The sequence below is a fragment of the Amblyomma mixtum genome, chromosome 3 (assembly GCF_055824585.1).
Source record: "Amblyomma mixtum isolate Tamu chromosome 3, ASM5582458v1, whole genome shotgun sequence".
Classification (NCBI taxonomy): Eukaryota; Metazoa; Arthropoda; class Arachnida; order Ixodida; family Ixodidae; genus Amblyomma; species Amblyomma mixtum.
Genome location: NC_143014.1, coordinates 134,647,813 through 134,675,495, shown reverse-complemented (window position 1 = coordinate 134,675,495; position 27,683 = coordinate 134,647,813). Strand labels below are relative to the sequence as shown.

At 47.1% G+C, this 27,683-nt stretch overlaps 1 pseudogene; it reads left to right on the top strand.

Moving 5' to 3' along the window:
- LOC149352005 (uncharacterized) overlaps positions 1 to 27,390 on the top strand; it is a 40,791-nt pseudogene extending 13,401 nt beyond the window's left edge.
- Positions 27,391 to 27,683: the final 293 nt, after the last annotated feature.

The window sequence follows — 27,683 nt, the reverse complement described above, 5'->3', positions numbered from 1 at the left end:
TGGTTTTATTTTCGTTGTTTTATGAGCGCGCGCCAAGCACTCACGACACGTCATGACACCCTCGTCCGACACCTAGGCAACCGGTCGCGTCACTCAAAGCGCGATGTCGCACTGCAGTCTGGGGAGACGCAACTCGCCGCTCACTTGGAGGCGTCGCTGCGTCCGCCTCTCTAGAGTTACTCTATAGGTTCTCAGAGTTGCCCGTTGGTCCGCCATATGGGTCTCACAAGCATCCAGGTTATGAAAGAAAGCCGCAACTCTTGCCTGCAGGTTGCCGATTTGGTGCAGCGGTTGTCCGAACTTGTTTACTCGAGCCAAGGAATGACGCACACAGCTTGCTAGTAATGCGTGAGCTCCACCAAGGACTATCTCAAACAGTCACGAACAAAATACTCGCCAAGTGGATGGATGACTCCCTCTGTTGTAAACGCCGCAAATCACAGGCGTTTTGTTTTTAACAGACTTAACGAACACTTAAAAAATTCGTATTTTTGATAAGAAAACGCCATTTTCATTGAACATATGCACTCGGATAAAATGCTATGCCGCAAAGCAAGATAAGAGTAGGTGTACCAGTGTACTGTCAGCAACTGCCTGGTGTTAAACGCAGGGGGGTAAAGCGCGGCGAGGAGGTTGTGATACACTTGAGCAGCGCCATCTTGTTACTCCCATAGTTGCCTGTACTTATTTGTGGTTCGTGGTATTAAAAATTAAGCGATCATTTTCAACATAGCGACACAGAACACATTAAAAATATACCTCTAGAACTGTAAACGTCGACTAAGGTGCTTAAGCATTACACTTAATTCTGTTATTGCTCTAAACATGGAAATATGCAGACGTGTGCCACAGAACTTAAGAAAGTTTCGTTTTCGTTTCGTGTGCTGTAGCAGCTGTAGGTTACCGAGGGTTGCTAGTTCACTGCTACTTACAGCGTAGACTGCAGGACAGAATTAAGATACGGCAGTTTAATACGCCCAATACGCACTGCATTACACACCTCTCCGCGCCGTGTGTACTTCGGAATCACACTCACTCCCGCCGCTCTGTCCGCGGTATTTCGCACGAGCGTTGGCTTCTCTGCTGGTTTTGTTTTTCGATGTCTTATTCGGTGCCGGGAAATCACTGCAGACGCCAGTCGTATCCAGTGCGCACATTGGTCGAACGTATTTATCGTGCGCACGTCGGTCGATCGCGTACAAGAAACTGGACGTTAGACCCGTAGGCAGCGTTCGGGGCGAATTGCCGGCGAATTGCCGTCGGCACGCACCACGCTGTGACTCCGCACGACGCGATCTACCGCTTTGCCTAGCTCTTGCACTGAGTTTCAGAAGAATGCGCCATCGTGCATCATATGCAAAACAAGGTGTCAAAAGCGATCGGGCATTTCGCTTCATTTGTGAGCCATGGTCTTCTCTGGAAAATTCATAACGGCACTGTCGCGCGTTTTTTTCGTCAAGATTTTTTTGTATGCATTCACCACGCATGACGAGCATTAATTCGTGGAGCCTTACGTTTAGTGGTATATATTACAGGCCTGGCAGTGAAACAGTATATGAATTCCTCAGAACAATAAAAACTTTCTGCAAAAGTGGCTAAGCACTATTACGACACCACTGCCTAGTTACATATAGGGCAGAGGATTTGATCAAGACATTTTGAGCTGTCATGCTTTTACAGCAGCCACACCAGGCACATTTTGAAACCAGATGCAGTGCCAACGATATTCCAAAGGGTACATAGTAAGCAGGTAGGTGCAAATTGTGGCTGCTCTCTGTTTAAGTCTAGTAGAAGCTGCATTCAGCGTGAAATTTTAATGCTTGTTACGAGCGAGTTTTGAAAATTATGCTTAGCCTAGCTACAGCCTTTACAGCCAAATCGTAAGTAAAAAGAGGTAAACTTAACCTTTTAACAAAACACTAAATATTTAAGTTAATATTAAAAATTTACTAACTGGTATGTCAGTACGAAAGTAAAGGCAGGAATGCAGCATAAAAAGAATCAGGTTCATGATAAATAAAATGCATCATGTATAAGCAGTTCAAAGTGGTGCACTAGATGGGAGTGTTTACGCAGAAGAGACTGTGTGTTAGGCATGTCTACATTATTACACAGAACTCTGACAGAGGTCGTGGTGTCTCACCAAGTCTGTCTGCGTAGGGTGATAAGTTATAATACAGTGAGTGCCTCAGTTCGTGCAATACTTTTACTTCAGGTTGCGAGCACACCTCACGGTGCTATTTCAGGATTGCAGTGTTCGCCACTTATGTCACAGGAAAAACGCACGCAGGTAAGGTTAGATGAGCAGAAAGACCAATGCTTCAGGCAACAAACTTTTGATCTCAGGGTATATCTATGTAGGAGCACGCAAGCTCAGAAGCAGACAGTTCACAGACAATGTCCTCAATCCCCTCACGAGTTCAGTCACCCTTGAGGAAGCTCCCACACTTGCAGGTAAAACACAATGAATCCGAATGCTGGTGTCTCCGGTAATGTAAATGTTTTACTTCAGGCCATTAGTGTGACAAAGTATCTCAGCCAACTGGTCACCTCACATATATGCAAATCTGGCTAAGAAGTACTTGAAGCTGGGCTTGTTGGTGCATATTCATGAAAGACATGACAGCGGAAAACCAATCCATGCGATCAAGAGCATGGAAAAGGGCAAAGGCTATATAAACGTTCTTCCTTGAATAAATCCAGTTGAAAGTGCAGCGCTCGTCCTGTTCCCTTACTCGTCCGTGTAGCCGTTTTGCGCTCTCATGTCTTTCACGTATATGCAAATCCCCTTGCAAGCACTTGCACACACCCACAACAAAGTCCCCACGCAAGCGAAAGTAGGCGAGATGCTTCAGATAAATAGCTAGAACCTCAGGTCAAAACTGATTTTGCATCAGGACAAGTCTACACCACAAACCCCCCGCTCAATAGCAGCATCATCAGGGAAATCTCCACGCATGTGCTTGCAGGTAACATAAAAAAGGTAAAAGGTGCACTGTCTCCTCTGACAAGCCAAATTTGCACTTGGGATATGAAGCACGCTGCAGAAGAGGATTTTTGATTAATTTCAATCCCTGGGGTTATTGTACATGCCACAAATTTATTACAAAATACAGAGTACCAGCTGTTCCAGCTAGCCGTACTGTATACTCTCTTAAATGCTGCTCCATCACACAATAAAACCTGGCATTCAATAACTGTTGATACAGTAACAGTAGTGGGGTAGCTTCACCAGTGGATTGAAGGAATGAACCTGGCCAATGTGCTTGTTTATGAAGTAGAATCCCAGTGTCAAATTCAGGCCTGCATTCCTTTAGGTTGCAAATATCTCGTGTTGTGTCTTATGTCAGATAAATGGCAGTGATACGCCAAACGCAAGGTAAATGTGTCTCTTGACTGTAGTAGAGGAAATAAGATTCTTTGTTGCAGTTTCTAAAACACACCTTATACTTGTGATGCAAAAACACTGCAAAGGTCACTGAAGTGTTCGGCAAGTACTCACTCATTTATTAGTGTTAAACAATCTAAATACAAAGCAGTTGCACATTTAAGCTTTTACACAGGCACTCATGTGGATTCTGAAGGTCTGATTTTTTGGTTTTGTGGGGTTTAGCACCCAAGAGTGGCATAGGCTACGAGGGACACTATTTCTGAAGGGATCTGCACAAGACGCACAGTTGTGCTATAAATAACAGGCATGATGAAGAGTGACATGGAACATTTATTCCAACATTGTTCATGCGAAATCATTGTATTAAGATACTAAGTTGAAGACGCTTTGTTTTTAAGCACCAACAATATCGCATCAAGGCAGCTCTATTAGGTGTTGAACAGTTAAGAGCACAGGTCTTGGCACTGTTTGTATTTTTTTTTTCATGTGCATTCTTCGAGCATGAGAACAGAGGTGCAAGGTATTGAATGTTACATTGTGCATGACTGAGGCATCATTTACATGCTAAATTTATTTGTCTCATGTGTACAACAGTAATATCAGTGAATCTATAGAAAAAAATAAAAAAACGCATTCACAAACATAAACAAATATAGCAAGTAATCTCACATGCTTGTAATTGTAAAGATACACTGGTTGTCAATATTTTTATACAGAACATGGCATGAATTTTTAATATTTCGAAAGCTGTACGCGAGAAAACTGTATTCCAACATTTCTATTTGCCGTGCACAATGCTCTGCTGGTGCTCCCTGAACGCGACTTATCTCACATGTCTTTTGCATAAAGTTCTTTCATGTATGTACGCTTCGCTGATGCTTCAGAGCACACAGATGAAACCATTCAGAGCGGAGTCCGTTACAGATTTCACGTTGTATTCAAACAGAATTCGCATCTTGACAGGCAGTGGTAGAAAATGAAAACAGTACAGAAGGCAGGCGCTGCACTATACGCGTGTGTCGTCTCCCTTCTGCCTCGCATCCGCGGGAGAAAACAGGAGGTGACGATCGTTCACACTTTACTAAAGGGACTCCAGGTAACGCCAAAATGCATGAGGCATGCATGTTTTATAACGCCCCGTACATCAAAACAAACCTTGCTGAACCTCACCCCTAATCCTCGCTGGTCTCGGCTCACACAAACACAAATCACACATAATGAGCGGCACAGGATTCACCACCACCTGTAACTGTCTTTGTACGCTCACAGTCGCGAACATTTCGCACTCGAACTAAAAAGAAATCAACACAGTACGTAAGCAAGCCGCAGCACCGTCCCTCGCACACATGGAGGAAAGAAAACTTCTCCTTTTTCTTCCTCCATGCTCGCACAGCTCTTTAGCGCGCACTACAATGCGCGCGGCCATGCTGAGCGAAGTTGCCAGGTTAGTACGCTGTAATTGACGTTAAACCGTCAAACTTGGTCTCGGTCGTCTGTATCATGCAGGGAACCATGAGCGAAGTAACAAGATGGCTGCCATCCACAGTTAGAAAAAAAAGGGAGAGGGTTTACATGGGAATGCTGCCGCCGCTTTCTAGAGTTGGTATATTAGCTCTATGGTTAAACGATGCGGGGGAGTTGGCTTCTCCGCAATGCATGGATGCTTTTTCAACCATGTGATCACGTTTGGCCAACGAAGACACGAGCGGCGCAGGGAAAACGCGACACTCTGGGAGTCTATACTACAGTGTTCTAGAAGGGGGCCCCGTTCCGCCTCCGCCGACGCAGGTTTTCGCTCTTGCCTCTCAGGAGGGGGGGGGGGGGGGGGGGGGGGGGGGGGGGGGGGGGGCTTGCGCTCTGCTGGCTGCAGACAACGCGGAGACTTCATTCGGCGCGGCCACGCATCGACACACCGCGACATTTTGCCTAATGGCACTCATGCAGTAAAAATTAAATGGTTTGGTTTATTGGGGTCTAACGACCCGAAGCAACTCAGGCTATGCGGGTCGCCGTAGTGAAGGGCTCCGGAAATTTTGACCACCTGGGGTTCTTTAACGTGCACTGACATCGCACAGCACACGGTCCTCTAGAATGTCGCCTTCATCGAAATTCAGCCGCCGCGGCCGGGATCGAACCCGCGTCTTTCGGGTCAGCAACCGAGCGCCGTAACCACTGAGCCATCGCGGTGGGACAGAAATGAAATCAAACGTGTGATTAGTTCATGCACACAGGCGTGCCGATAAAAGCGTTAACAGCAGCAGCTATAGCTATAGAAGACACTCCGTTCGCTTTCACTAACCGAAGTGGTAAATGCGTACCCCGCGCATACGTACGCTCGTACAATGGCGAAAGAGAGATAGAGAAAAAAAATATTTTGGCGGCGTGGAGTTGGAGAAAAGAAAAGGCAGGGTCGATATTAAAGGCAACCTTGGAAGGGCGCGGAAAACTTCGGCCTCCCGCGGCTGCGGCTTCGGGTGGGGACTTCCTACCGCTCTTCTTCTGAACAGCGCGTCTACGCCAAGGACGATTGGCAACGCTTCCACATCCGTGAGAAGGCTGTAATTGCGTCTAATACTGCGGTTTGTCAGTGCGCGCGCGTCCGTGCGTGTGTGCGTGCGTATATATATATAGTTATACGAGCTCTTTCAACAACCTGTCGTGCCAGCACCGCGCCCCGGCTTGTCTCAAGCGACGCGCCGGCGCGCGGGAAGGTTTCCGTTCCTGAACGCCCATGCGATGCGCGCCCGTACAGACGCCGTGACACTGGACGGCAGTCGTTCTCTTCTTACGCGCTGTGCGGCGGGACCTTGGGGGCGAAGGAGGAATTCCTTCTAATTCAGGCTCGACGCAACTGTTTGGGTTGCGGTGAAAGTAAGGCCTCCAAAAGCGCAAGCCCAGCAGCGTTGTCTTCTGGTTCTTGTTGACCCGGTCCATGATACAATTGTAAAGAAAGAACTGGCAAAACTCGGCACACATTTAACAGCACTGTTGTGAATGAAATCACCCTACTTTGCAGCATCACATTAAATTGACTGTTAACAAGCTCTTTACACGGCGTTCCCCACCCCTTCTCATGCCACTTGAGTTTCTTTTTTTTATTGCTTCTTCATTCCTTGAGCGCCTCGCTTCACTAACTTCTTAAGTTCCAGTACTCAAGAGGAAACTGAGGTTACGCGTAGCCGCTGCCGGGGAACCCGTCTGTCCAGAGCAGATTTAAATTTTGAATGCTTTGGCTAAGTTTCTTGTTCACTGACGTCTTATACTCCTCTTAATAACTGAAGATTCCTGCAGGCGCGCGCTTGCAGCGCGGGTAACAAAAAAAAAAAAAAGCTTTTGTTGAGCATGAGTCGCCCTGTGTTGTCGGTTATTCCGTAGCGAAGCCGTACCACGTGCAGCGAGAGACGTCGCATGTAGATATATGCTGCTATGAGCTAAGTGCACCACAGTCCGGGTTCGTTGCAGCGTGCAACAATAAAAAAAATAAAAGAAACAGCGCAAGAAGCGTCCATTCGTTTCGCAAACACCTTCACTCCTTCATTTACTTGTCCATCGAAGTCTGGCCTCCTGGGAAGGCTCGAATCAACCCGCAACTTGAGGCAGCAGCCAGCTCAGCATAGCTGCAGACCAATATAACCTTCAATCTCATCGGACTAGACAAATATGCGCAATGACAGATTCGAGAGGTTGCAACAAACGACCAGCGGGTCCGTCCCCCCTCCCCCTTTTGTTTCTTTCTTAAATACTAATAAAATTCAACAAGCAGTAAGAGAGAAAAAAGCGAAAGGCCAGAGCTGGCATTGGAAAAAACAAAACAGTGATGTCCTGCCCTCAAGGTGAAGAGGGGAGGAGAGCAAAGAAAACACTCGACCACTTTGCCCTTACGAGTCTGCCGCCGCCGTCAATTAAAGCACCCTCGACGCGCCTTTCCTGGGATCGAAGAGAACTGCTGTATCGCAGGCATTGCACAGCGCATGCTCGATGAGCGCTCATCCGCGGAGGACGGGACATGCACGATTGCGTGCGAGCGCATGAATAAATGAAGAAACGCGCAGCTCATTTGTTCTGGGGAACGACCAAGGCCTGCCGGCCGAGCGCTGACGCGGACCCTTATCTTCCTTGTAGGCAGCCGTGGAGCTGCAGAAGACTCAGCTGCAGACTACACTGGTCTGTAGCCCGAAACGATTACCTAAGAGAGGGTGGTTTTTGATTCGAACCAAACGGCACGCAGACTCTCCCTAGCCGTCATGCGTTATGCGAATTGAACGAGTGGTTAGTACTGCGTTACTGCGCAAAAAATGAGGGCGGGATCGACGCCGTGACTGCAGAGTTGCTTTCGTCTTATGCAGGTGCACATTTACAGCATGTGCCTGTAGCCAAGACGCTGTTCTTTTGAAGAAGCAAGGTTAATTGTTCTGTTAAAACGTGTTCAATGCTAGTCGCGCGGAATACTAACTAACAAATACAGAATGAAGAGACAATTGAAGAAATCAAGGCACTTGAACTAACAGAGCTTTGTCTTCGCTTCACTTTCGTAACTAAAGTAAAATAATGCGTGTTGAAGCATATACCTACAATTAAGCGCGCTTGTTGTACGAAGGAGGATTCCAAATCACACTGGATCGGGAACCCAGGCACCAGATTCGAGCAGCGCTCTTTGCAGAAATTCGTTTTTTTTTTTTTGTTGGCCAGCGTAGGAACACTGCCCGGCCGCAACATCGAAAAAAGGGACAGGCATGACGCCAGCTGTTAGCGAAGTGATTTTTCGTACGAACACGAGATTGGTCGCGATCGGCAAAATATTATCCCCCTTCCTTTCTCATCGCATTTCCTACACTTTTGTTTTTATTTATGTGTACGTCCAAGTAAAGAGAGGTTGATAGCTTAGATCGGCGCCGGTTACGCCTGTTCGGGTAAGGGAAGAAGTCACACTTCAAATGGCGACATTATGCTCAGCAAAACACAGATACAACGCACAATACATAACATAGAGAACACAATGCACACGCCAAAAATGCGAACAGCATATGAAAAATAAACCCTCATAGTCACGGCCACACACACGTAGTGGGCTGTCTGCGCAATTAATGTACGTGGAAAGTGTTTCGTGTAGGCTGTTTCCAGTCCCAAGAGATGAATGACTTTCCAGTCTTCTGTTTAGCGATAGCGGAATTATAAACTGTTACAGTGGACTGATGCAATATAGATCAGAACTTCAATTTGGCTCGATCCACATCTTTTCGTTCATACCAACACGCATGGACTTTAAAGGCGGGACGTTCCATATGGGCAGCCAGAAGTGCAAATATCAACATGGGCGTACCTATCCGCTGCGTCTGCCGCTGTGTTTGTTTGTTTTCGTGCAATACGCTAACCTAGTGTTCCACGGTATTTCTGTCGAGGGATTTCAATGTGGCCCTGAGACCAACTGAAGATCATCCACAAACGCGTCTCTTATACTGATAATCTGAATTGCAATACCGAACACATAGCTTGTAAATCTCAGTGGCCATCGATGCTGTTGTGTGTGTCAATTGAAATGCAAGTCTTTCATTGGGCTCTGGAGTTACAAATGCAGATGTAGAATTCTGAAGACTAAGCCACCTGCATAAACATTAATGTGACCGGTGTACCGCATGTATATCAGGTATAGTGCTAACTGCTGGCAGTAGTTATTTTTTCCTTTTGGATTCGAAATAATTGCGCCGAAAGATCGCAAATATAGTAGTCGCTGCCTCTCAGCCAACTTCGCTTACCTATGCGTGAGCGACGTGTACTTAAAAGGGCCCAGAAACGCAATCTTAGTTAACTGTTTTGCCTGTTGATTGCATACAGTGAGTTATAATGGTGCTATTAGCGTCGATAATACCGCGTACATTCCGTTTTTTAATATTTTAATGTCCTCCCAAAAACAACTTCATGGATCTGATGGTGTCGCCACACAGTATACATTCCGTTTTTTAATATTTTAATGTCCTCCCAAAAACAACTTCATGGATCTGATGGTGTCGCCACACAGTGGCGGGTTTTTGGCAGCGGATATGACATCACCTGGCGCGAGCTTGATGACCGGACAAACAGTAAATATACTGCAAATTGTGTGAATAAATAGAGACACATTTTGTCACCTGTCTGCGTTTTATATTAGATCAACAAAAACAATTTGTTTGTCTTAGATAAAAGCCCTGCAAAGCAAGTAAAATAAAAATACACCACCAGGGGCGCTCTGGCATGGAAACAACGCTGCCAGTCTCACAGAGAGCAGGCAACCATGGAGTACAAACTTCCGCGACGTCTCCTGGCTGGCTGTTTTGATTGGTTGCGCCAGGTGCCGTCATTGGGAGAGCGAAATAGGAGTGGGAAGCCCCGCCAAAATCGAGTTGAGGGCAGCGTTTTGTTTGCTTGTATTTTGAAATTTCTTCACTGAATAACTCCCGTTCCTGTGCATCGATTACTGTAATTCTTTTTAAGTCAGCATCTGTGTGACATAAAGAACCCACCTGAAGTATAGCCGGTATTCCCCCAGGCAGTGTTTCGCAGCCCCTTTAAAATTTTCTGTTAGAGGAGGTCACAGTCTTTCACTTCACTCCGCCCCTACTGGTCCTCGATATATTATAACGTATCTTTCTCGTGTCGACAACGCCATCAAATTTCGCCAATGTATGCGCCATAGCACATGCGTGCAAACCCACCAAAACAGAATAAAACAAATGTTTTGTTTGTCCGAACAAGAGCACAAAAGGGGGGTCCTAATGTTTTGGAACCGTTAGGCATCACAAATACTGTTTTGGATGCATTACCCAATCTGGTCGCGGGGCACAACCACCATATAGGGGAGATTGAGGCAAAACGCGGCGCAAATTTTTAAATCTTCGTCATTATTTTTAATTACAGATATAAAAAAAAAGTACTGCGAATTATTCCCTACCGTTCAGGCACCACGCTCAACAAATCTGAAACGTCCAGCTCAATGGGAGCACAGTAAAATTTAATGAAATTTGAGACTTCAAAACATCACATTTTGCCCAACCCGTACACTTAGGTGCAGAATGGGACAGTGCACGAGGCAAAAAAGAGACGCCCTTCCAAAATCACCGTAATACTTATCCTTGCAACGAATGCCCCTAAGGAGGCTCCATGCACATTTAGACAACCTCTGCTAGCCTATCTGAATGAGAGACACTAGTAAGACCGAGCACGATGCTGTTTTGTCACATGACCCACCACACTTTACGCAGTTCTATACCGCCAGACTCTGCATGTAGCCTGGCTATGCAATGTTTTTAAATTTCCTGCTTTCATCGCACCTTTTATCTGTTTCCCTGTCACAGCTGTTGCTGTTTCGCTCAGCCGTGTTGATTGGACATACAATTTGGTTGGATTCGAAGCGCGTGAACACGAGGTTTTTAATGTGATTGCAGGTGAGACGGAACAGAGCTTGCCCCTTTGTCAGAATGTGTTGTACAAATAGCTGTTTACGTCCGCCGGACAGCGTGCGGCGCTGAGGTTCGGAAGAATTTGTACACAATTTCTGCTTTTCATATCTTCTCCTTTTCTTCAGTGTTCTGTGGTGGCCGCCTCTGGGAACCCCGAAACGCTTTATCGCACCGGCGCTGCTTGCGTCTCTCCCTAGCTTTCTTCATATTTCCTGAGGGCTACTCGGCACTCATTGTTTTAGTTTTGTACGTGTAGACTACCCTAGGGAGCGAAAAAACTCGGGTATAGCTTTAGAGCAAGCAAACAATTTTATAAACACCTTAATCCGATCAGAACATCACAAAGTCGTGTTTTGCCCCATATGCAGCATGCTCCTGAAATAATTCTCCCTTAATTATCCGAGGAACGCAAATTCTGAACCTTTTCACAAGATAAGGCTAATGACCAATTGTGATAACTAAACACTTTCTTTAATTTGGAGGCCGGGGTGACTGAGCTGCACAGTTTCGAAAAGTGTGCCATGCTGAATTTCGCCTTTTTTCGACCATTTTTTCGTTCACCGAGGCTTAATTAACATTTTTTTTTTCTTTTCTGAGAAGCGATCAAGTTGGTAAACCTTGAATTCAGTTGCAGCCGAGATGTGGCGGGGCATAGCAGTCAATTATGAAGTTAAAATTATTGCTCCTTCAAAAATTAGCGGGTGCTAAGTAACAAAATGTCGCGTTTTGTCCGCCACACGATCAGACATCTGACGCGACAACTCTGCGAAAGAAGCTAGATTTCTCCTTGATGATTACTCAGATGATTATACTCTAATGAATGCTTTTTACTCAAAGCAGAAGCTTTACAGTACACCGTGCTTCACACATGTGACGGGATTTTTCTGGTGAATGAAGGTGGGGGCGCTAGATTTTTCAAGGATGCTTCGGTTTAGAATTTTCCCTCTCTCCTCTCAACGCACACACATATATCTGTTTGTGCGCGTGCGTGCGCGCGCGCGTGTGGTGTGTGTGTGTGTGTGTGTGTGTGTGTGTGTGTGTGTGTGTGTGTGTGTGTGTGTGTGCGTGCGTGCGTGCGCCTGTTGGTGCACATGCGTATGGTGCACATGCTGTATTTCACATATGTTCCTTGTGTATGAGACAAAAACAGTGAGCTTATATCGTAAAGAAAAAAAAAAGAAAAGTATGCTGCCAACAAAATCATTCAGAATAAGGCCGCCGCGGTGGCTCAGTGGTTTTGGTGCTCGGCTGCTGACCCGAAAGACGCGGGTTCGATCCCGGCCGCGGCGGCTGGAATTTCTTTGGTGGAGAAATTCTAGAGGCCCGTGTACTGTGCGATGTCAGTGCACGTTAAAGAACCCCAGGTGGTCGAAATTTCCGGAGCCCTCCACTACGGCGTCTCTCATAGCCTGAGTTGCATTGGGACGTTAAACCCCATAAACCAAACCAAACCATTCAGAATAAGGCTGATGGTCACGTGTTAAGTGCCTTTGAACGTCTGTAGGAGGATTTAAAGGGTCAGTCTACTCACTGAGATGAGTGCGTAAATAATGGCATATTCTGGTAGTTGGCACCCTATAACATCAATAACGAGGGGTCTGCGCCCGGTTTAGGCAGGAATTTATATTTTATTTCGCTGTTAAAAGTCGCGCAAAAAAGCATGGTGGCGACACCAAACGTTCATTTTGTTCAAGAAAGTGGTAGTCTTTTTTTTGTAGAAGCATAAGTGAATATACTACGTACCATTTGTATGCCCTAATGTCAGAGAAACGCACGTTTTGTTCTAGTAAAATGTAGAAGGCGTACCGCTCGCTTTTTCTGTAAATCACATGAATATTTATAGTTACACGTACGCAAAACGCAGGCACATTCCCACTTTTAGTTCAGCGTATGCTAGCAGAGACGCAAAAATAAACTTAGCTATAGTGGCGCCATCTGGTCGTCAGGACGGAAACCATTGCTGTAAACAAACCGACTCTCCACTTAAGCCTAGGAGCGGCAGAATCGTCACTCTACTTATTAAAATAAAGCAAATTTACCTCTTGTATGTTTTCTTATAGGCGAGATGAGACGAAGCGAAAGACAGGCGCCCCATTTATGGCCAGTGAACGCACTGAAAAAGGCAGCAACAACGAGAATTCAGTCCGAAGCGAGAGGTCCGGCTTCGACTGGCGCCGCCATGTTTGTCGCCGCGCGGCGGAAATCCAGATGGTTGCCAGATGAGACTACCATCCCATACAGATGTGTTCCCACATTAATAAATTCTATTTTAAAATGTTCTACCGCACTCCTTGGCATCACAGCTGGCTAAACGGTAATTTGAGTAAAGAGCTATCGGTTGCCGCAAAGAAAATATGGTCGATAAAATTCAGTAGACTGACCCTTTAAGAACTGCTGCACGAAAATTTAATCGTTGATTGGTCTTGCTTTTCTCTCCTGGGCGAATAGATGAAGCTGGCAGACTTGCAGTACTTGAGCCCCCTGTGTCTGGATGAGATGCCCACCCTGCTGAGATGTGGTGCAAGTGGTCGTGACCACCGGCCCTATTGCCAGCGTTACGAGGTTCGCGATGAATGCCAGCCCATTTGTGCAGGTGAGGTCTCACTTAGCAAGTATGACGTCACTGCCCTCGTCTGCTCCCGGGATATTGGTTCTTTGCTCAAGGTGCGTAGCACTACAGTGGTGAATGTGCGTAGACAGTGGTGTTAGAACAGGTAAAGCAGGACAAGCCACAGCCCTTGATGTTGCAGACGCTGTGTAGCCATCTCTCTTTTCCAGCAGCCGCACTGAGCAGCTTTAAGCGAAAACACGAATGTCTGGTGTGGTAAAGTTCAGATGGTAGCTTGCAGGATCCCATGTGGTTAAGCAATATGCACTCTGAACATATTTTAGCATGGTCCTTCTTAAATCGCAGTTAGCATTTAGAAGGCTTCGTAGAGGTCGAACCTCGATATAACGAACACGGATATTATAAATTATTCGCTAAATCGATCTCCTGCTAAATGTTCTTAACAAACACACGAAATGTTTGCTTTATATCGTGTGCCAGCTTTCACCACGAAGGTGGCCGCAGCTGGCACAGGACGGGGCTAATTGGAGAGATGTGGGCAAAGGCCTATGACTTTTAGTGGGCATAGTGAGGCTGATGATGATGATATTGGACGAGGTTGGCCATAAAACGGATATGTCGAACCCCCTAGCGCCAAGTGGTGCCCGCTCGGTTGAAAAGCGGCACGCTTCGCCGCACTACACAAGTCACTCTCCGCGTAGAGGGTTAGTAGTAGCTATAGTAGTAGCCACGCGGTCAGAACGCGCTCACGCCTCTGGCACCCGTCTACAGTGCACCGGAAGGAGCAGCATGGACAGTTGTAACCTAGCAGTAACCATAAGAAAATGGCGATAGCTTTTCCACTGGCGTACCATATTCCACGGGACATGGCTGTAATGCGGAGAAGCCGCCTAGCGGACGCTTAGCCTGCTGCCGTTGCGTCCCTAGTTGCGTGCGAGTTGTGCGAAGCGGGGAAGCCAACCCAACTGGCACTCGGTTTTTGTGCGGCCACCGTAATTGTCGCGAGCGCTTTTTAAACGGCACTAAAGCTTTGGAAAAAGTCTGCCCTGTTATCTAGTAGGGATCGTCTGTTCTATAGTTATGTTGTTATTCTGTAGCGGAATCTGCATCCACGCCTGCTATGTCTCAAGTATGACACAGCAGTTTCTGTAAACAAAATAATAAACTGCATTCCCTCACTAACTAAACTGCGCTGCTCTTGCGTGCGTTTTTGAAAAAAAATTTGTATTACGAATTGCGGCTATGTCAACCTATTTTGTGATTTTTAACCGATTTGCTATAACGAGGTTCGACTGCTATGCTCGTGTGATATAGTGCTGTGAGTGACCTTCAATACAAGCATTTCTTGAGCTAGCTGCCTGCAGATAATGTACAAATTATGGACGTTCCCATGACAGGATAACAGCTTGGGTTTTCTTGCAGCCACTGCATAGCATACATATGCTTTATAACACCGACAACAATGAGCGGACAAAGAGGTCAATAGTGGTGTGCATGCTTTAGGCACAGCTGGTTTATGTGGGTGCAGACCACCCATGAAAAATGAACTTGCCCAGAAGGCAATCTAACTGAAGTTTTCCATGCCAAAAGAGCACCTTCCTCATGACATGTGCCATAGTGGAGAGCTTTGTATGAGTTCTGCCTGCCTCGGGTTGTTATATGTGGGAAGGTATCTGTTTTAATGAAGCATTTTTGTATTTCTTCACCATCTAAAGTAAAGCACCACAGTTTTTCACAGGGTGCACAGTTGTTTTCCCTTGAAAGAAGACTTCACTTCCCCAGCACATTTTTCATTAGATGTGCAGGTAGCATATGGATCTTGAATGGCAGAGTAGAGCGTCCCCAAAGGGCCTGCACCTATAGGCCGGACCTATGACTTGCATGTGAAAGGTTTTGAAACATGCCTGCATTGTATAATGTGAAAGACACTGGCTGTCTGTGTACGTAAACCTGCGGTGTTACTTTCAGTGAGACAGCAGTTAAGTTTGCATTGCTTACTGCATCCTTGTACATTTATTTTTTAAACTTTCGATTGTCAGAACCATCCATTTTACAGGTGTATTGCTTCGCTTAAGTTCGGTGATCTTCATTGTGTTGTTAAGTAACTGAGAAGAATTGATGATAATGAGGCTTTTTATGGCGAAAGTCTTCTTAGCTTCGTCAATGAGAAAGGAAGTTTTGAATCCTGCATGCAGGATTCAAACATGGTCATGTGAAGTAGTGTTCAGAGTTCCGTAAAGTTCAGTGTGTGCGCGCGTGCGTGCGTGTGGGTGTGCGCATGTATGTGTAGAAAAGTCTTGCTTGGGCTCGGTGGACTCGCCTTCGTCAGAAGATAGTGCGAAAGGACCAGCAGTGTCATATACATGGGCGGTTATATCTGTATCACAGTGGAATGAGGATGCAATCTTAGAAGAGCATGAACTCAAACCTTGGGGATAATCGCTCGGTGACGCATTGGCAAATGTGCGGTACAGTTAACGTAATACAAAAAGTGCGTAAAAGTACGTAATACGAAAGTTTTCTACTTCTTGTATTGCGTTAATTCTGCATCAAATGCGTCACCGAGCGATTACCATCGAGGTTTGAGTTTGTGCTCTTCTGAGATGGCACTCTCATTCCACTTTGATACAGATATCACCACCCATATAGTATATGGCGCTGCTAGCCCCTTCGCGGTTTTTTCTGACGAAGGGCGGTCCTACTCGCAATAGATATCCATTTTAATACGATGCCTTGACAACTAACACCATCGGCTTGTTGTAAAACAGGATTAACTGCTTTCCGCCATTATATCGCAACCAGTTCGGTTCTAATCCTTTCTACTAGGCCATCTACTGCAATCGCGACGAGGCAGGTAAGAAAGTTTCAGAGTTCGCGTTCCTATAAATACGCGACAGCATCTGTGTACAGGATGGTGCGCCGCCGTCAGCGTGCAGCCAACGCGGTCACGTGGTTCGTAGTCGGTGGATGGCGCAGGTAGAAGTGGTCGCATGCGGAGGCACGCGACCACTTCCGCAACGCGACGGATCCGCCAACCGGCGCGGCAGCGCAGATGGAGCCGCGTGGCCGAGCTGCGCACGTAGCCCTCAGCCTCAAATGATGTCCCAACAGCGATCCATAACACGCGGAGGCGAGAGCATTGGCGTAGAGGCGAATGTGAACACCTGGGAACGTACGGGCTTTCCAAGAATTTTCTCAGGTGCCTTCGGTCGCTTTGGAACGAAACACATTGAATCAAATGGTATCGCTATCTTAAAGCGCTGCGTTTGCTTTCAGTCAGCGTCCCAGCACGTGTACCCTGTTGAGCTTGACACCTCTCTTATGGGGGGGCATCAAAATCTGGCGCCAGCATAACCGGACAGGGATCGCCCCAAGATATTCTTAGCGCGTAAGGAGGAAAAGAAAAAGCGCTTTTCTTCGTCAAGTTTCTTTGTTGAGTTTGTGCAGCATAGCATACCGGAAGAGCTGCACACTGTAAACGACTCAATTTTCGAAGGGATCTCATTTTCGTGTTATCCGCGAAACGCATGCCGCTCACGAAAAAATTGCCCGTCCCGCGAATAATTTGGGCAAACTGTCGACGAATAACTGCGCGAAAGAAAAGCCCTTTCGCATGAAACCCTTGTCCCATGAAAGCTCTAAGAACCAACAAAAGGCACAAAAGTCATCAGAGGTTTTAGCAGCTTTTGCAAGCCAAGATCGGTGCTGGTCTCGTGAATGGGGCGAGTTTATAAAGAAAAGAATGATTAGGTCCCGGCTTTGGCTCCGGAATCGAACAGGCGTCAGTGGCGAAATAACCTCCCAAAATTGCCTCTTTCAGGAAAAGCACCCATTAGCGTGTTTTCTTCCATGACAAGTGCCGCAAGAGCAGATGTTGAGCCACGTTCTTCCCTTCGCAGAGCCCGAAAGCTTGGCCGCATAGGTCGCAGAGGGAGTTTAAAAGGAATTTGCAGCCTCTGTAAACGAAATTTTAGTGCGCTCGAGATGTTCCTAAACTGCGACTTCAGTCGATTTCGCGCAATACTCTGACGGCGAAAATTAAGTCATTTACACTATCATATAGTATACCCAAGCAGCACAAGTAAGCGGCCCGGTATGGGAAAAGTATTGTCGAATTTCGGTCGTATGCGAAGGACCAGAGTGAAACCATCCATTTGCAATATTGGGCAGATTATTTGTGCTGCTAGGATATCTGCTGTGACCAGACAATTTATTACCGCCGCAAATTTGCGGTCGTCATCAGCAAGTTTGCTGTTGTGTTAGTTTCCCCAACTGGGCACATTTGCTCGTTGCTCTCATTAAATCTCCAACTGGCCACGGTTAAAAAAAAGAGAGAGAGAGAGAGAGAATATTTACAACGCTCGTGTACAGTGCGAAAGCACGGCGTATCCGTATATGCAGAAATGATCGTTATGTGCTTAACATTCATAGATCCCAGGGAGTCCTCATACCACTCCCGGCGCAGTGGCGCAGCTAGCTGTTCAGCGATGCGTCTCTGCCCTGAGATGACAGGAACTGCCACCTGTGGAATGTGTGCGATCCAGATGATCTCGGAGGGACAAAGAAAGGCTAGACGATTTTTCTCCGGTCAGAACCACCGGCAGATACACTTGAGACTTCTTACGAGCGAGCATGCGAAAACATTTAAGTGCTGACTCATATGCTACGTTGCACAAGTCATGACTATTACTACAAAGCATATGCATACTTTGTACAACACTATACGCCTTATTTTACATTACTTGTAAAATGCTGGGTGATGTTACGTTGTAAAATGACTATGACTCATGACTTTCATACGTTACGTTTCGTTATTCACGACTACGAATGTCCGCTTACATGTGTTGTGACCTCGTACACCGGTGTTCTGACATCTATAAACGTTGGATTCAGTTACTTGTAAAGATGTGACGATTCGTGCGCGTACACCAGTGGCCGCACAAACACGGTCAGTGACTCCCGGGAGGCGGCAGACCGCGCCATCCTGGCGGCGTGTCTCCACGGAGGGGCAAGGCCACATACCGCATAGGATGGCCGTCGACGACTCCTACGGTGGGGATTAAGCCTGTCACGAAGATTCCAGGGGAGAGCTGCGCGGAGTGGACCCGGTCAGCGACTTTCCCGGGAAGCGGCAGACTGGCGTCGCGTCGCCACGAAGGGGGGCTCGACGCTGTCACGAGGAGGGAGATCTGCGCGGAGGGAACAAAAGGAAGCGGCGAGCGGGCGGCGCCGCGGAGGCGGCGTGAAGCAGCCAGCGGCTACGGCGAAGGTGGAGGCTGCAGAAAGAAAGAAGCAAAATGCTTAAAAAGGGGGAGCCGACGGGAGGAAAGGGCAGAGAGGGACGATTCGAGCGAGCGGACGAGACGGAGGAAGGCAGAAGACCGGGGCCGCGCATGGACCAGGGAGCCCGGGGTCTAGCCTTCGCTCGCGTTCGGACCTCCACAGCCCTCCAACGCCTGGCCGTGAACGAGAGCCGCACCGCCGTGAAGAATCCCCAGCCCGGCCGCAGCAGACATCCAGCCATTCGTCGAGCCCGTGCCACAACAAGCTGACTGAGCCCCGACGTGGACGAGCCCTACTGCATTTCCCGTAAGCGGCATCAAGCCAGACCCATTAATTAAATCATATTCTAAAATCATTCTTGGAGTCTGTGTATCAATCTCCTCGTGCCCAGTGTGGACCCAGGGCCAATTTAAGAAACCGGTCCATCACAAAGATTTGAGTCACGCCACGTTGCGGAATGACCATGACTGTGAGTCATGACTTTGATACGTTACGTTTTGTCATTCGTGACTACACATGTTCACTTACATGTGTTGTGACCTTGTACATCGGTATTCTGCCATCATCAGAATTTCGTGCCATGGAAGGCTACTGATACCGGCTTTTGCTAATTGCGCTAATAGGACATATAATGCCTTCGTATTATAACAGAAGTTATGTGTTACTAAGTAGACCCAGGAACTCCAGCGGTTGTTCATGCCGTAGTCCGTGAATGCTTCTATGAAGTGCAGCTCGCCATCACATGACGTCCGTTGAAACTCAGCTCTTCGCTGTTCGTCAGTGGTCGCGGAAATGATCAGCCAGTTTGATCTCGCTGGTGGTCACTTATCGTTGAAAAAAAACCTTCCTGCTAACAGTTCCAGGGACACGGGGATAGCTGTCGTCGCGTTCTACGCAGAGCGAATGCTAAGCAACTCACCAAACTCGCTGTTCTGCGATGGAAAGAAAAGCTGATAGTCACGGGCGTGCGGGGTACAACCGTGAAAAAGGGCAAAACAACGGCAATCACGGTGCGAAGATACTCGTCTCTTAGACGGCGCAGCGCATTTATTCCTGGTAAGCGAATGCACCTGGTGACGCCGCACTGCAGGCGGAACTGAAACGCGTTCTCTTTAACGAGCGTTTTTCCCCCCTTTGAGGAGACGGGCGAATAGCAAGACCTAGACCCAGATAGAAAGGCTGAGGTGGCAGAATAAAGGAAAACCACTGCGCGGCAGTAGTCGGACGGGCGTGGGAGAGGGGCAGTGGGGGTGAGGAGACGACGAGGGGCGTTGGCCGCCGCTATGAGCCATCAAATAATCCCGACTTTGCTTGTCCCTCCGGCAATCTGCTGCGGTTTCTGCCGCTCTGAAGATGAGCACACGGGATTGACGTCTGCCAGCTACAATCTGGTTGCAATGAACGGCGTTCGTAGCATTTGCCGCAAACGTGTGTTACTTTTCTTGCATCGGTAATGTAACACGAAGAGAAATGAGAGAAAAAAACATGCACACTACAGGCGCGAAACGCTCGGCGCGTCTACTGCAGAAACATTCTCCCTCCGATTGCGCACAGATGGACCTGTATTCAATCGAGGCTATCTGCTCCTTCGTCTAACGCTTCTTCTGCTCCACATATAGTCCTAATATTTCTGGCAAGCTCTCCCTAATAACGTGGATCGCATATCCTTCCAACTACATGGCCATGTGTATATGAGGTGCACGCTTTTTAAAGCTATGAATGGTCTTTATTGCATGCGAAGTAAGCTTGAATCTTTCTTTCTTTCTTTCTTTCTTTATTTGTTTCTTAGAACGTGTCTAAGGGGGGGCCGAAGCTAAAGGCGTAACAACGCCTGACGGGGCCTCGGCCCCCCAATACAAATTCAGCACAAAAAAAAATATTAATACATTTCGGCAAGCGGCACTGCACTTGTGAATGAAACAAAACATTTGCACATCTGATAATGAAATGTAAATAAATGCGTAAAAACAGGGTAGTAGCAAGGCTAAAATAATGAACTTTGGAACAGAGAAAGCACAAAATATTTTTTTTTTCTATCTGACTTCCTTCTTTCTAGTTGATAATACGCATGCAAAAACACACAATGTATTTACAAAGCAAAGGAAAAACCGCTTGAAACCAAAACCTTTTTTCACTCTTTTTTGAATACAGGAAATCTTTTGTAGAAATCTACATTGAAATTGGTTCTGTTCAACATCTTAATTGTTTGAAAGTTTAATGTTTGTCGGCCATAGTTTGTTCTTATAGCTGGTAGTCTAAGTGTAGGGTTTCGGATTGAATAGCGAGATGAATTACCTGAGGAAGTTGGATAGAGTTTGTATTTATGAATCCATAGAAGTAACTTGAAATAGTACACCTGGTCGGCCCGGAGCATAGAATATTTTGTGAAAAGTGGTTGTGTGGGTAAGTTTCTGATGTTTCCATGGAAGTTTTCGCACATTCTTAACATTCTTTTTTGTAGGACCAATAACCTGTCGTAGTTTGAATATGTCGTTGTGCCCCATGTTAAGATGCCATAACATAACCTGGAGTAGAATAAAGAGTGATACAATTTTATTTTTAGCCATGTTGGTAATAGACTCTGTATTCTGCATATGCTACCCACTACTTGGGAGAGATCAGTGGTGAGCTTAAGAATATGGCACGTCCATGAAAGATCCTCAGAGAACCAGACTCCCAGAAATTTTTGGTCACTTACTTGGCTGATCAGCGTGTTTTCAAACTTTATATTCATTGCATAGGAGTCTTTTTTATTGATTGGCTTAAAAACGACATATTTAGTTTTGCTAGTATTTAGTCCTAGCCGATTCATTCGTAACCATGTAGAGAGATTAGAAAGGTAAGTGTTAACTGCTTCTTCCAGGGATTCATTTGACTGGGCTTTGAAGAACACATTTGTATCATCGGCGTACATTATTAATTCGGGTGAACTAGGTATTTTTGTTATATCATTAATGTACACCAGGAATAGCAGCGGCCCTAAAATGGATCCCTGGGGAACGCCATTCAGAACTGGACTGGAGCTCTGACAGTACGGCCGCGAAATTGTGTGAAATCATTTCGTGCAAACGTTATAATGCTTCTCTCTCTCTCTCTTTTAGCGTTAGAAACCTAAGTGGAAAAGAAAATGAAAGCGTGATTAGCGAAGGCAGCAGACAAGGTTGAAGAAAACGAACAAAAAAAAAATGAAGCATGTGACGCGACGGCGGCGCGCACTCCGACATACGGGCTAAGGAGAATTAGACAGAGGGAGAGAGGAAAAGGTCGCGACATCGGAGAAAGTGTGCGCGCATAAAACGAACGTTTTAGCCGCGCCCCTGCGACGATGTCGCCTAGCGCCGCGGAACAACACCCTTCCACCTCTCGACAACGCAAAACCGCCCTTCCTCGTGCATGAGGAGACTAGAGAAATAGAAGGCAAATAAATGGTAGGCCGGGTTATATAGCCGCGGCAGCGGCAGGAAGGGGAGGAGGATATTAGGATTTAGAAGCGCGGACTACGACACTTCGGGAAGAAAAAAAAAACAGCACTTAGAGACAAGAGGAGCGAGAATTAATTAGAAAAGCGAAAGAGAGGACAGTTTCGGACGGAGCGCGGCGCTGCCAGCCCGAGCGTGCTGCCGCGTGCAAAAAACTGCGAGAGTCCGAATTCAAGGTCAGCGCCTGAGGTGAAAAGAGCCTGGAACCGGTCCGTCCTGCCGACTACCTGCCTGGCTTTTTCTTGCTGGCCGATCGAACGATGTTACTGTACAAGCGCCACTGCTGCGGCCGGAGCCGCCTCGCTCTGAGGAAAACACCCCAAGCACTTGGAAGACGACCGCGCCAAGCCCGATTAAGCGCGAACAAAACAAAAACAGACCGCCAGCGAGGCAGAGAAAAAGGGAGGGGAAAGAAGCAAGTAAGGAAAAACAAGCGAGGGCTGTGATGAACCGCAGCAAGAGCTGCGCGCCATGAAGAAAAGAAAAAAGTCGCAGGAGGAAGACGCGGAGAGAAATGTAACGCAACCCGTTTCTCCATAAGTTTCCTGTATACGGTAGATCTTGGATTGGTTTGTTTTCGCGACTTTTCTTTTTTGTCTTTGTTTGTTTGATTTGTTTCGTTTTTCTTGCTTTCTCCGCGCGTCTGCTCCGCGTCGGCCGCCCGAGAGCCGTCCGTCTGTGGAATCCCGAGTCCAAGGTGATATGCGTGCCACCCGAATACCCCACGCGACAGGAGCAGAAACAACGCGAAACCGGCTAAATTGACAAAATAAGAAGTGACAGATTACAAAAAGGAATAGTAACGAGTCCTTTGAAAAAAAAAAGTAATAAGTGCATATAGGCGAAGGGGCAAAAACGTACAGCTGCAGGAGGGGAAGAGTGGGGGAAGGAGGTAATGAAGTGCATGGCAGCAAGAGAAAGTCACGAGTGTCGTTTGCCGCTTTCCCGAGTTGTGTTGTCGCAATAAAAACTCCTGGAAGTGCATTCTCCAGTCGGAGAGGCGGTGGCAGGGAGACGAGAGGGGGGAGAGAGATTCCGACGCCGATCGTCGCCAAGGGGAGAACCAGGCCGCCGCGAGGCGCGGGCAAGTCGAACCGGGACGAATGTCTGCCTCACTCGTCGCCGACTCGATGTGGCCGAGCGCGGTAGGTCGAAGACGGCGACTGCTCGGACGAAGACGGCGAGCGCGAATTCGGCGGGCACGGTGCGGAAACGTGCCACCTGGCTCTCTTTATTTCGGCCCGCACAGTATTTGCCGTGCTGACGACAAAGAAGACAGTATCGGCCGATAGTACGCACGAAACACGTCTCATAGCAGCGGTGTCGGAAGTTCCATCAAGGGATACCGCGGCTCTTAGAGCAGTGGTTGACAGCACTGGCAGCATATAATGTGGTAATGCGCAATAAAAACGGCAGATCTCACTACAGTTTCTATAGCTGCTGCAGTCCCGATGAGACAAGAGCACGCCGCAGGTGCTGGGGGCATAAAAGGACCCATCTCCATGCGGCATTAGACTCAGAACGCGTAGAATACTCCGCGACAAAAATGTTGCGGAGACAGCTGTCTTTCTCATCTCCTGGGGCTCATCGACGTCACTGGAGAGTGTATGCGAATGCGCAGCGGAACTCGCTGGAGTACACTGTGCGGAAGTAACAAGGTGCGAGGCCCGGCATAGTGAAAGTTTCCGGCTCGATCAGTTTTGAGCGTCGCGCTGTCTGTGCATACCACTATCGGGGAGTTTCGAGGTATTGTACACCACTGTGCCACGGACACAGCGGATTAAAATACGACTATCGAACAGCTTCCCTTCGGATAAAACACGATTAAGGCGCAAACATCAGCATTTTAGAACATAAAAAGATAGAGGCTGCGGGGCTTGTAGAGAAGAAAACGTACGCTGACAGTGGAGAGTGGCACAGGAAATACAGGAAGAGGGGGGGGGGGGGGGGGAGATGAACAGCCAAGGGACAAGCCTCAGACTCCGAACGCCGTAGGACAAGATCTGCGGTCGGCGCAGTTCTACCGGCTATGGGAGCACGAGCACGCCAAGCATTTTTCGCGCTGATCTGACCTGCTGGCATGGAGGTCCTGAAGAACCAACGAGCCCCGTCAAACAGCGGACCGTCCGCCGCGAATGCAAGCGGCTGGCCGCGATGATATTCGATGACTAGCAGGTTAAGCACGACGTCTACCGAGCAAGGAACCAAGGCTATTGAACACAAGCGAGGTTATAAATTCTAATACTGAACCTTCTGTAGCAATACTTAACCTCACACGCTGTATCTTTACCGAGGGGAGTGGGTTAAAATGCATAAACAAAAGCTACATAAATGCGGCAAAGACAATGCCTGAGAATTAGTGCACGCGGAAAAATAAAAAAACAAACAGGATTTAGTGAAATAAAATGCATAATGAAAGGTAAAGAAATCCGTGGAAAGGACAAGAAAAATTATTGACTGAAAAGACTCAAGTCACGACGTCACAACTAAACAAGAGCTGAAGAAAAAGAACGTATAGTCAGAGGTGATGGCTGCGGGAAGATAGTTGCAATCAGTAGACGTATGAGCGATAAAAGAATGAGGTAGAGCCAACCTTATGAGCACGATCAACCCGCTATGCACGATAGTTAGGACCGATAACGAAATGACTAGGTTAACAACGATGGTGGTGGATTTTGTGGAACAAATACAAACGGGAAAGTTTTCTTCGCAGTGATTGGCTGGGTAAGGATAAGCTCTGTTTCATGGAAGCGATGCTTGCAGTGCGGTTATATGTTAAGATAATAAAACGGACTGAGTTGTTTTGAACTAGTTCCAGTGAGGAAATGCAGGATGATTGGTTTATGATTGGATGATTGGTATTAATTTATTTGTAGATAACACAGTCGTCTGCGAGCATGCGTACTGAAGCGTCGATATTCGTGCTAAGATCATTAACAAAAAGAAGGAAAAGAAGGGGACAAGCGCCATGCAGTGCGGCACCCCGGATAACGATCTGTCAAATCCTATTGGCTGTTTTCAAAATAGTAGACATATTAACGTCAACATAAAAGTGTGCTTTCAAACAAACGGTGATTGTCTCATTACTAAAAAAGTGAAATTACTTATAGTGCAGTTTACAGTGACTTATGATAAATCAAGGCAGGAGATTTATGATAAATAAAGGAACACCATATCGGTCTGCACCACCTTGCCAATTGTTATAGCTAGGTCATGGACGGTTTCCAGTAATTATGTTGTCTTGGACGAACCTTTTGCGAAGTGGTGTTGATCGGGAATAATTAATTTATGGTCTTCAACAAATACTGTAATATGCTTCAAAAAGAACTGTTCTAGGATTTTACATGCCGTACAGTAAGTGAAATAGGGAGATAATTGGAAGCATTGGCAAGGGTTTCCTGATTTATGTATCGAGATTACGTTGGCTGTTTTCTGCCTTTCCGGTAGTTCATCAGTTTCCAGCGATTTATTGTATATAACAAACAATTATTTGGAAACCCATTTAGCGTATCGTTTCAGAAATACGTTTGGAATTTTTTATGGTCCCGTCGAATTCCTCGTGTCAAAGATAATGGGGAATACCATAGCAATTTGTGATTCGCCAATGACATTACGTTTACAAGCAACTCAGGAGCTGAATTGCGAAGAATAATCGAGGTCCCACACAGACAAAGCAGAATGGTGGGTGAGTCTCAAAATTAATATGAAGATTGGTTTTAGTTTGGTTTCATGGGTTTTAATGTGTCCAAGCGACTTATGCTATGAGGTTCGCCGCAGTGGATAATTTCGACCACCTGGGGTTCTTTAACGTGCACTGACCTCGCACAGTACATGTGCCTCTAGCAATTCGTCTCCATCGAAATGCGACCGCCGAAGCCCGGCATCGAACCCGCGTCTTTTGAATCAGCAGCTGAGTGCCATAACCAGTGAGATACCGCGGCGGCTCTTACTGTGAAGAAATATAAAGTAATCCTCAACAGTCCTGAAGGGAACAACAGCTTACCATAGGTAGCGAAACACTGGAAGTGTTAATGGAATAAATCTGTACTTAGGGCAGGTAGTTACCGCAGATCTGGACCACGAGAGTGAATTTACTAGCAGAGTGAAAATTGGGGAGGAGTGAATTTGGCAGGCATTTTCAGGTAACGAATAGCACTTTACCTATATCCCTCAAGACGAAAGTATATAACAGCTGTATCTTACCGGTACTAACCTATGAGACAGAAATGTGGAAGCTAATTAGAAAGGCCAAACTTAATTTTAGGACAGCGCAGTGAGCTGTGGAAGGGAAAATGATAGGGGTAACGTTAAGAGACAGGAAGAGAGCAGAATTTGTCAGGAAACAAACGCGAATTAGCGATATCCTAGTCGAAGTCGAGAATAAATGGCTATAGGCTGGGCATGTAATGCCCAGGCAAGATAACCAACGGTCGTTAATGGCGACGAAGTGTATTCTAATACATGGCAAGAGGAGCAGGGGGCGTCGAGAGTCAGGTGAACGGATGAGATTAGGAAATTTGCGGGGATCAGGGGGGTAGCTGGCACAGGACAGGGTTAATTGGAGGGATATGGATGAGTCCTTTGCCCTGCAGTGTACGCAGTTAGGCTGATGATTATTAAAATCCCGACACATTCGAAAGTTTAGGCTAAAGGTAACGATTACGACTGCCATTTAGAACTGCGGAAGTTTTTCTTTCGAAAGGGTTGCCGCTTTAGCGTCTAATATCGCCCAACTAAAGGTTTCTCAGCGGATACTTTCCACCTCGCCTATTTTTCTTGAATGCGGCTTTCGATGCAGCGCCTGCCCGATCCTCGCGAAAAGTCACAGCAATTCCATCATGCCCACGTCGAGGTGAGCCAAGCGGACGCGCCACGACAAGTGTTTGCTCAACGACGCGCCGACATGTTCGCCCGCGGTGTTTGCGCTGCCACGCTGATTTCTGAGCCAAGATGCGGCGGGAGAGCGGGCAACGCGGAAGAGGCTGGATTCCGGGCTCCCACGGACACCAGCGCTCACATTCAGGTGCGCGCCGTTGTTCTCCGGTTCCGCGCGCGACCTCGGAGCCGATCGAGTGTGACGCGCGAGGTCTCGACTTGTCCGGCGTCTCTTTCCTGTAGCCGCCGCGGGCTGACTGCGGTGGCGGTCGCTACATGTTCCACACACAACAGCAGGCTGTGCCGGAGGCAAGTCGATACAATGAAAGGTCGGAGGACGCTTGCGGTCCTGGCCTGTGAAAGGACGACACCACGATGAGGGAGCTTGCAGCGCCGTTCACTCCGGCTGTCTAGAGAAAAACCGTTTGAAGCACCACAGCTCTCAGTCCACGTAGACTGTGACCGCACTGTGTGCTTTTTTAAGGATGTCCGCGACCCCGTGCAGGAGCGACGAATCCTCACAGAAACACTTCTAAACTTTGGCAGATCTGTAGCAGAACTTCAGTTGAAGTAATTGGCTTGCATTGAAGGGACTCTAAACAGGAATACTCTGTCAGGCTAGACTGATACGTTAAGGACACCTGATAGCAAAT